Raw genomic sequence first — 7814 nt, forward strand, 5'->3', positions numbered from 1 at the left:
ACAAGTGTCTTGTACTGCATCGTGCTGCTCAGTGTCAGTTCTCCATAGTATCATCAGTGCTCAGTATAATCAGTGCTAAGTAAAATCAGTGCTCAGTATAATCAGTATCAGTATAATCAGTGATCAGTATAATCAGTGCTCAGTAAAATCAGTGATAAGTATAATCAGTGCTCAGTATAATCAGTGCTCAGTAAAATCAGTGATCAGTATAATCAGTGCTCAGTATAATCAGTGCATGGTATAATCAGTGATCAGTATAATCAGTGCGCTGTTAGACGTGCACCCGTTATCCGCCATTAGTGCAGTAGACAATTGATGAAGTTATTGTGTCCCCGGTACCAAATCCCATCTAGATTCCACTTCACTAGGCAGGCGATAGCGAGATTTTGCCAATAAATTCCAGTGATTTGGACGTGGCATTACAGTGATTTTACCAATTAATATCAGTGATTTATAATTATTAATTACAGTGATCTTGCCAAATAATTCCAGTGATTTGGACGTAGCATTACAGTGATTCTACCAATTAGTATCAGTGATTTATAATTATTAATTACAGTGATCTTGCCAAATAATTACAGTGATTTGGACATATAATTCCAGTTGGAATTGTTTGTGTCGCTTGGCTTAGTCATACAGCTACCTCATTGCACCTCTTCGACATCTTTGCATGAGGTGCTGTTTGGGGCCTAGTTTTTGAAAAGTGCCATCCTGTGTGACACTGCCGTATGAGTCCAGTGGTACTGCTGTATTAGTCCTGGGGTACTGCCGTATAAGTCCACCAATTGCATATTTTTTTTAAAGTGACTGGAGCATGCTGGAGATGCTGTCAGTGGACCGAACAATTGCGGCCCACTCTTGACATTCAGCCACTGTGTGAGACTACTAGATGGGCCAGGTGGTTGTGTCGCTTAGCTTAGGCCTACAGCAACCTTGGTGCACCTTTTTTTCGTCTTTGCATCATGTGCTGTTAGGGGCCTTTTTTTGATATCTGCCCTCCTGTCTGACACTGCAGTGCCACTCCTAGATGGGCCAGGTGTTCGTGCTGACCACTTGGGTCGCTTAGCTTAGTCATCCAGTGACCTTGGTGCAACCTTTTGGCCTAAAAACAATATTGTGAGGTGTGAGGTGTGAGGTGTTCAGAATAGACTGGAAATGAGTGGAAATTATGGTTATTGAGGTTAATAATACTATAGGATCAAAATTACCCCCAAATTCTATGATTCAAGCTGTTTTTGAGGGTTTTTTGAAAAAAAACACCTGAATCCAAAACGCACCCTAATCCGACAAAAATTCTTATGGGAGGTTTTGCCAAAACGCGTCTGAATCCAAAACACGACCGCGGAACCGAATCCAAAACCAAAACACAAAACCCGAAAAATGCCCGCTGCACATCTCTAGTTTGAACACATCACACCCAAATCTAACTCTCTCTGTACATGTTATATCTGCCCCCACTGCAGTGCACATGGGGGTCATTCTGACCTGATCGCTTGCTGCAGTTTTTCACAGCGCAGCGATCAAGTCAGAACTGCACATGCACTGGCGCCGCAGTGCTCCGGCGCATGGCTGACGGCTATCATTGCCTAGTGATTGCCTCTGCCTGATAGACAGGCAGAGGCAATCATTGGGAGGGAGGGGGCGGCACGGCGGTGTTTTGCCGCCATTTTGTGGGTGTGGTCTGGCCAACGCAGGCAAAAGCTGCGCTGGCCAGGAGCTACTCCTGAAGTACAAAAGCATTGTCGCTGTGCAATGCTTTTGTACTTCAGTAACGGGGCAGGGACAGACATGAGGGGCCGGCTAGCCCCTTGCTGGGTGTCCCCCGCATGTCTGTGTTCCTGATCATAGCTGTACTAAATTTAAGCCAATTCAAGTCACAATGACCCCCATGGTTTTGCCCAACTGCTAACAAATTTGCTGCTGCGATCAACTCTGAATTACCCCCTATGTTTCTTGCAATGCCATAGAATTACAATTGAAAAGGAGAGAAAAGACAAAAAACCCTTATTTGGGAGCACTCATTTGTAATAATTGATATAATATGAAGTAAAATGAATTATGAAATGAGATAAAACTTAACCTTTAATTGTTTCTTGAATAAAAGGAAATAAATGTTAAGTAATTTTGAGACTCGTGTCTGATGTTTGGAATAAGGAACTTGTTTAACCTTTTTAACAAAAGCCTAATCAGGTGAAACGTACATCGAGAACGTCCAGTCCGGAAGCGGGCGGCCGCGCTCACCACTGTAGCGGGACTTCGGGAAGAGGAGACCAGGACAGCATCAGCCGCATACCTTGCGGCCGCGGTAACTGACACTAGACCACCAGGGTTTCAAGTGCGCAGCGGCAACCAATATTAGATCATCAGGGCTCAATGGGAATTAATCCCCTGCCTAACACCGATCACATACCCGTTTGTTGCTGTATTTGATACCAGTGCTGTGGTAATTCTCACTAGACCACCAGGGTTTGACTTGTGTTTATACTCATTATCATTTTGTAAAGAGTTGACCGCATACCTAGTGACAGTGGTAACAGATACTAGACCTCTGTATACCACTACACTCTCCTCTGTCTTAGAACTGTGTTCTATCTGCAGTAATTACACCATATTTGCAGAAACAACTTGTACAGTACTGTCCTAATAGGACAACAAAACATTTTTATTGTACTTATTCCCCGCCTATGCCTCTAAGGTTTATTTACTAGATTTAGGTATTCAACCTTGATTTTGTTATATAAGTTTATTTATGGTAGCTTTTTGATTTCATTGATATTATCATCTAATAATTGGTATTAATCAATCTCACTCTCACTATAAGGCTATATGTATTATTTGTGAGCCAGCCTTGAGCTCCTTACCAGTATATGATTACTCATCTAGCAATTATAGTGTTAATTGTCATTTAACCATCTATGAGTCAGTTCTGAGCTCTGTTCTTTAATAATTGGTATTGATCAATCTCACTCTCACTATAAGGCTATATGTATTATTTGTGAGCCAGCCTTGAGCTCTTTACCAGCATATGATTACTCATCTGGTTTTCCTTTTAGGGGACTAGCAATTATAGTGTTTATTGTCATTTAACCATCCATGAGCCAGTTCTGAGCTCTGATTCTCATTTATCAATTGTTATTTTTTAATCCAAGGAGTTAGATACACACATACATAGTACATATTTTCTTTCATCATTTTCATGAGAGCTCACTATCTGCAAAACTCCACCTACCACACTTCACCTCTATCAATTTATCTAGTGCCTTAATAAATCCTAGACACTCAGAATCATCCCGACACACCCTTGTCTGGAAATACCATTTTGAGACTATTTATAGCTTTGGTTGAGTGTGAAGTACAGAAAGCAGAGTTTGTGTATTCTCCCATCCCATTCATATTTCCTCTACACTGGCCCACGGCCATACTACCCTGAATACGCCCGATCCTGTCCAATCTCGGAAGCTAAGCAGGCATGGCCTGGTCAGTACTAGGAAGGAGAACCTCCTGAGAATACGAGGTGCAGTGGGCCTTTTAAAAGGAAAAATCCCATCCAACGCTTTTCATATTCCTGCTTCTGGAAAAACCCTCCCGGACTATTCATGGTTTTGATTTATGTACAGTACAGATAATAGGAGTGGATTTCCCCTCTTATTTCTTTTCTTACATTTCAGACAACAGGCCCACTGCCACACTACCCTGAATACGCCCGATCTTGTCCGATCTCGGAAGCTAAGCAGGTATGGCCTGGTCAGTATCACGAAGGGAAACCTCCTGAGAATACCAGGTGCAGTGGGCCCCCTTTTCTTTCTTAAAAGATTCTTTTTGCCATCTTCCTCTCTTATCTTCACCTTTAACCCAACCTTGCTATCATATCACGCTACCATTCAAACCTTTATTCCAAGGCATGTACAGTGTTTTTCCTGGGTACCCTTATTTCATCAGAACTTTATGGTATCCATTAAACACATCCTTTCTGATATCTTCACTTTCCTTCATTACCTTGTACCTCATTTGTTAAAAAGGTTAAACAAGTTCCTTATTCCAAACATCAGACACGAGTCTCAAAATTATTTCACATTTATTTCCTTTTTATTCAAGAAACAATTAAAGGTTAAGTTTTATCTCATTTCATCATTCATTTTACTTCATATTATATCAATTATTACAAATGAGTGCTCCCAAATAAGGGTTTTTTGTCTTTTCTCTCCTTTTCAATTGTAGTCTAATCTACAAAATTCCTGGGAGCACCGCCAATCATTAGCAGTTTAAAACTTATTTGTCAACTGCATGTATATTGGTTTTTCATCTTTGATGTCATTTCTATACCTCGTTTAAATTGTTAGACTGGTGCGGTTCCATACTGAATTTATCTAATGCCATAGAATTAGCTATGGAAACTCTTTTTGTAGGAGTTTTCCATTGCCAACTTTTACACGAAGCATGACATTTGCAATATCACAAAAAAAAACTGACAAAGATCAGTACAGATGTAGCTACGCTGTTTGTGGATGCGACTAGCCATGTGTGTGACTCATTTGGCATGATGCGTGCGCACGTGTACCCGTGCAGCCATGCTACAGACTGAATGAGTGTGGCTACATCGGTACTTCAAAAGTGAAACCTTAATGGAATAAACATTTCATTATTTCTTGTTTTATGTTCTCATCCGATACTTTGTCTAATTCTGTCAAATCCAAAGGAAATGCTACTGGATTCATAACACCATCAACACTGGATTTAAAACATAAATAACAAGTTAATTTTCTAGCAAGTGTTACTTTCGGTCAACCGCTGACCACAAAGTTCCCACCATTGGTTACAATGGAGCGCATAGGCGCTACATTGTAACACTGCCGTGTGCTGCCTGTCATACACTACAGGAGCACACAGCCAATCAGGAGGGTGCCACAACATGGTGCTCCCTGATTGGCTGATGGAACCGTCTTAGACATAAGTCAGAGGGGGTTCCTGGCATTCGGGGAAAGGGGTCCCATGTGAAAACATGGGGCCCCTTTCAGTGCGAGGTCGGGTGTCCGTTTTTTTATTTTGCAAAGTACCTGGATTACAAATGGATTAAAAGAGGAGCCATCTACACTGGATTTTGTGAGTATAATTTTTTCAACAGGTACACCATGGATTCTACATGGAGAAGAGGACCGACCCTCGTGTGAACATAGGTAAGTATGTGTATATGGAGGTGTGGATGTATGTATTAAAGTTTTACTTTCAAGGTGTGTGTCTTATGTTTTTATTGGGGTATTTTTTTAGTAGTAGTACTACAGGTACCAGCGGGCCCGGTTTTCCTCCGCATGCTGGTACTTGTGGTTCTCCAAGTACCAGCTTGCGGGGGAGGCTTGCTGGGACTTGTAGTACTGCTACTAAAAACAATATTCATTTTTTGACAAAAAGGCTATCAGCCTCCCATCCGCAGCCCTTGGATGGGGGGACAGCCTCGGGCTTCATTCCTGGTCCTTGGGTGGCTGGAGGGGGGGGACCCCTTGATTGAAGGGGTCCCCACTCCTCCAGGGTAACCCGGCCAGGGGTGACTAGTTGGTTATGTAATGCCAGGGCCGCAGGGACCTAGATAAAGTGTCCCCCGGCTGTGGCATTATGTATCTGGCTAGTGGAGCCCGGTGCTGGTTTCAGAAATACGGGGGACCCCTACGCTTTCTGTCCCCCGTATTTTTGGAACCAGGACCAAGCGCAGAGCCCGGAGCTGGTTGTTTAAATATGGGGGAACCCCTGACATTTTTTTTCCCATATTTTTTCAACCAGGACCGGCTCAAAGAGCCCAAGGCTGGTTTGGCTTAGGAGGGGGGACCCCACGCAATTTTTTTTTAGATTTTAACACTGATTTCATTTTTTAAAAAGGTGCACAATGAAGCCCAGCACGGATCTCTCAGATCCGGCCGAGATTCATTGTATTAAAGTCGGCAGTGTTTTACAAGTCACTCACGTAAAACACTGCAAAAAAACAACGAATGACATCGACATCAGTAAATCCGAAAATGCAGAATACGACAGCTTAGTAAATTAGTCGTAATAAATTCAAAAAGTTGCAACTTTACACTTTTGATGTCATTCGTGATTGAACTTTGACCTCAGACGGGAAAATACGAATTTTAGTAAATATACCCCTGAGACTGTGCATGTGTGCAGTGTCAGATTCCCCCAGAGGAGTTATTTACAAATGGAAAAAACTGCTCCAAAATGCAAGGGAAGTAACTCCCAGGGACAATGGTTATCACTACCACTTTCCTCGCAAGTGTTTTACTTAGTATATAGCTGGGATATTTTAAACAAATAATGAAAATATCTGCAATGAAAAAGAATGTTAATAATCACTGCAGTGCCTTGATTATTAATATATAGGCTACTTAATAACAACAGTGCAGGCAAGTTTAAAATATATGTGTTAGGGCTAATATTTTAAGATGGCAGTCTACTAGACTTCAAGAGTTTTCCGCCCATTTTACATTAATACACAATATTAAATGTACACATGAAAGTACATTGTACTGTAAATTGAAATTTAAATATATAAATTAGAGAGGAAAATATATATATGACCAATGCTATATTTGTGGTGGAATGGTCTGAAATGCCATTCCTGAAGCTCTTTTAAAAAATGCTGTCAACAGGAACGGTATTCCGGAACCTCTGGCAGCCGCATGCATTTTTTCTTGTTATGGTCGGGTGCTGGGGTGAGGGAAGAACATAGTGTGTTCCTAGCACCCGCTTCCTCCACAGTATGTTACGAGTGCCGGGGGCTGCGGGGATGCCCATCTGCCCCCTGTGTAAAAGCCCCCCAAAAAAATGACAGCCGTGATACAGGAGACGGATGATAGAGGTCATACTTGACCACTAGCATATGTCAGTGACATGGAAGTGGCAGGAGAAGATGTGGAAATGCATCTTCTCCCATGAAACCACTAACAACCTCTGGCAACGAACAGGAGACCCCTGGCAACATTCAGGAAACCCCTGACAATGCGCATGAAACCATTTACAACAAGAAGGAGAAAGGTGCTTTTACGATCTATCGTACAATCCACAATGGACCCCCTACCCGGATCGAATGATCATATGTGCAGAACTTGATGCAACTTTCAACTCTCTGGGCCGTGCATTGCATCATAATCACACCCAAAACATGCACGATGTTCATGCAATGGGTTGAATGACGCATAAATATCATGTATTTGTACATTAGGCCATTAGATTTAGGAGCTCTCTAGTCATACAAAATGGTGTTATTTGGTTCAAATAAGAATATTACATAAGCCCCTGCTTTTAGTAAAGTGTCTATAAAGCATAGGAAAACTATTTAGGCAGTACAGATAAAAAAAAATGCACTGAGCTTCTACTATTAGTTGGATAAGTTTTTTGTCAAACATTTTTTTTTCTTCAAAGGTGTAGTCAGCTGAATCCATCACATCGACAAAACCAGAGCAGCTGTCACTATAGAGGATTATGATCTATAGATGTTAAGTGCAGCCTCTATAAGAGCAGTGTACACCAGCTAAAATAATAGCGTCTATTCACTGCTGCTCTGCTAAGCCGAGCAGCGAGTTACACGAGTCTCCCAACTATCCCCCCCACCCTCAAACACCGGACACTGTGGCCTGCAGGTGGGACAGCGGGACAGTCCCCCAAAAAATGGGACTGTCCCACAAAAATCAGGACAGTTGGGAGGTATGCATACAACATTTTGAATGTGTGAATACAGAGGTTGTATTATCATAGAAAGTAATGATCTTTATAGTGAGAGCTTCCCAGGTTGCGTCCACTTTGCGGCAAACATATCTGCACTGTGC

The 7814-nt window shown here is 42.0% G+C and overlaps 2 pseudogenes; both read left to right on the forward strand.

Annotated features, from left to right (window-relative positions):
- Positions 1–3408: 3408 nt before the first annotated feature.
- Positions 3409–3526, forward strand: LOC134947087 (5S ribosomal RNA; annotated as a pseudogene).
- Positions 3527–3675: 149 nt separating this feature from the next.
- LOC134941770 (5S ribosomal RNA) lies at positions 3676–3793 on the forward strand (annotated as a pseudogene).
- The last annotated feature ends 4021 nt before the right edge of the window (positions 3794–7814 follow it).

The sequence above is a fragment of the Pseudophryne corroboree genome, chromosome 1, assembly GCF_028390025.1.
Source record: "Pseudophryne corroboree isolate aPseCor3 chromosome 1, aPseCor3.hap2, whole genome shotgun sequence".
In the NCBI taxonomy this organism is placed as follows: domain Eukaryota; kingdom Metazoa; phylum Chordata; class Amphibia; order Anura; family Myobatrachidae; genus Pseudophryne; species Pseudophryne corroboree.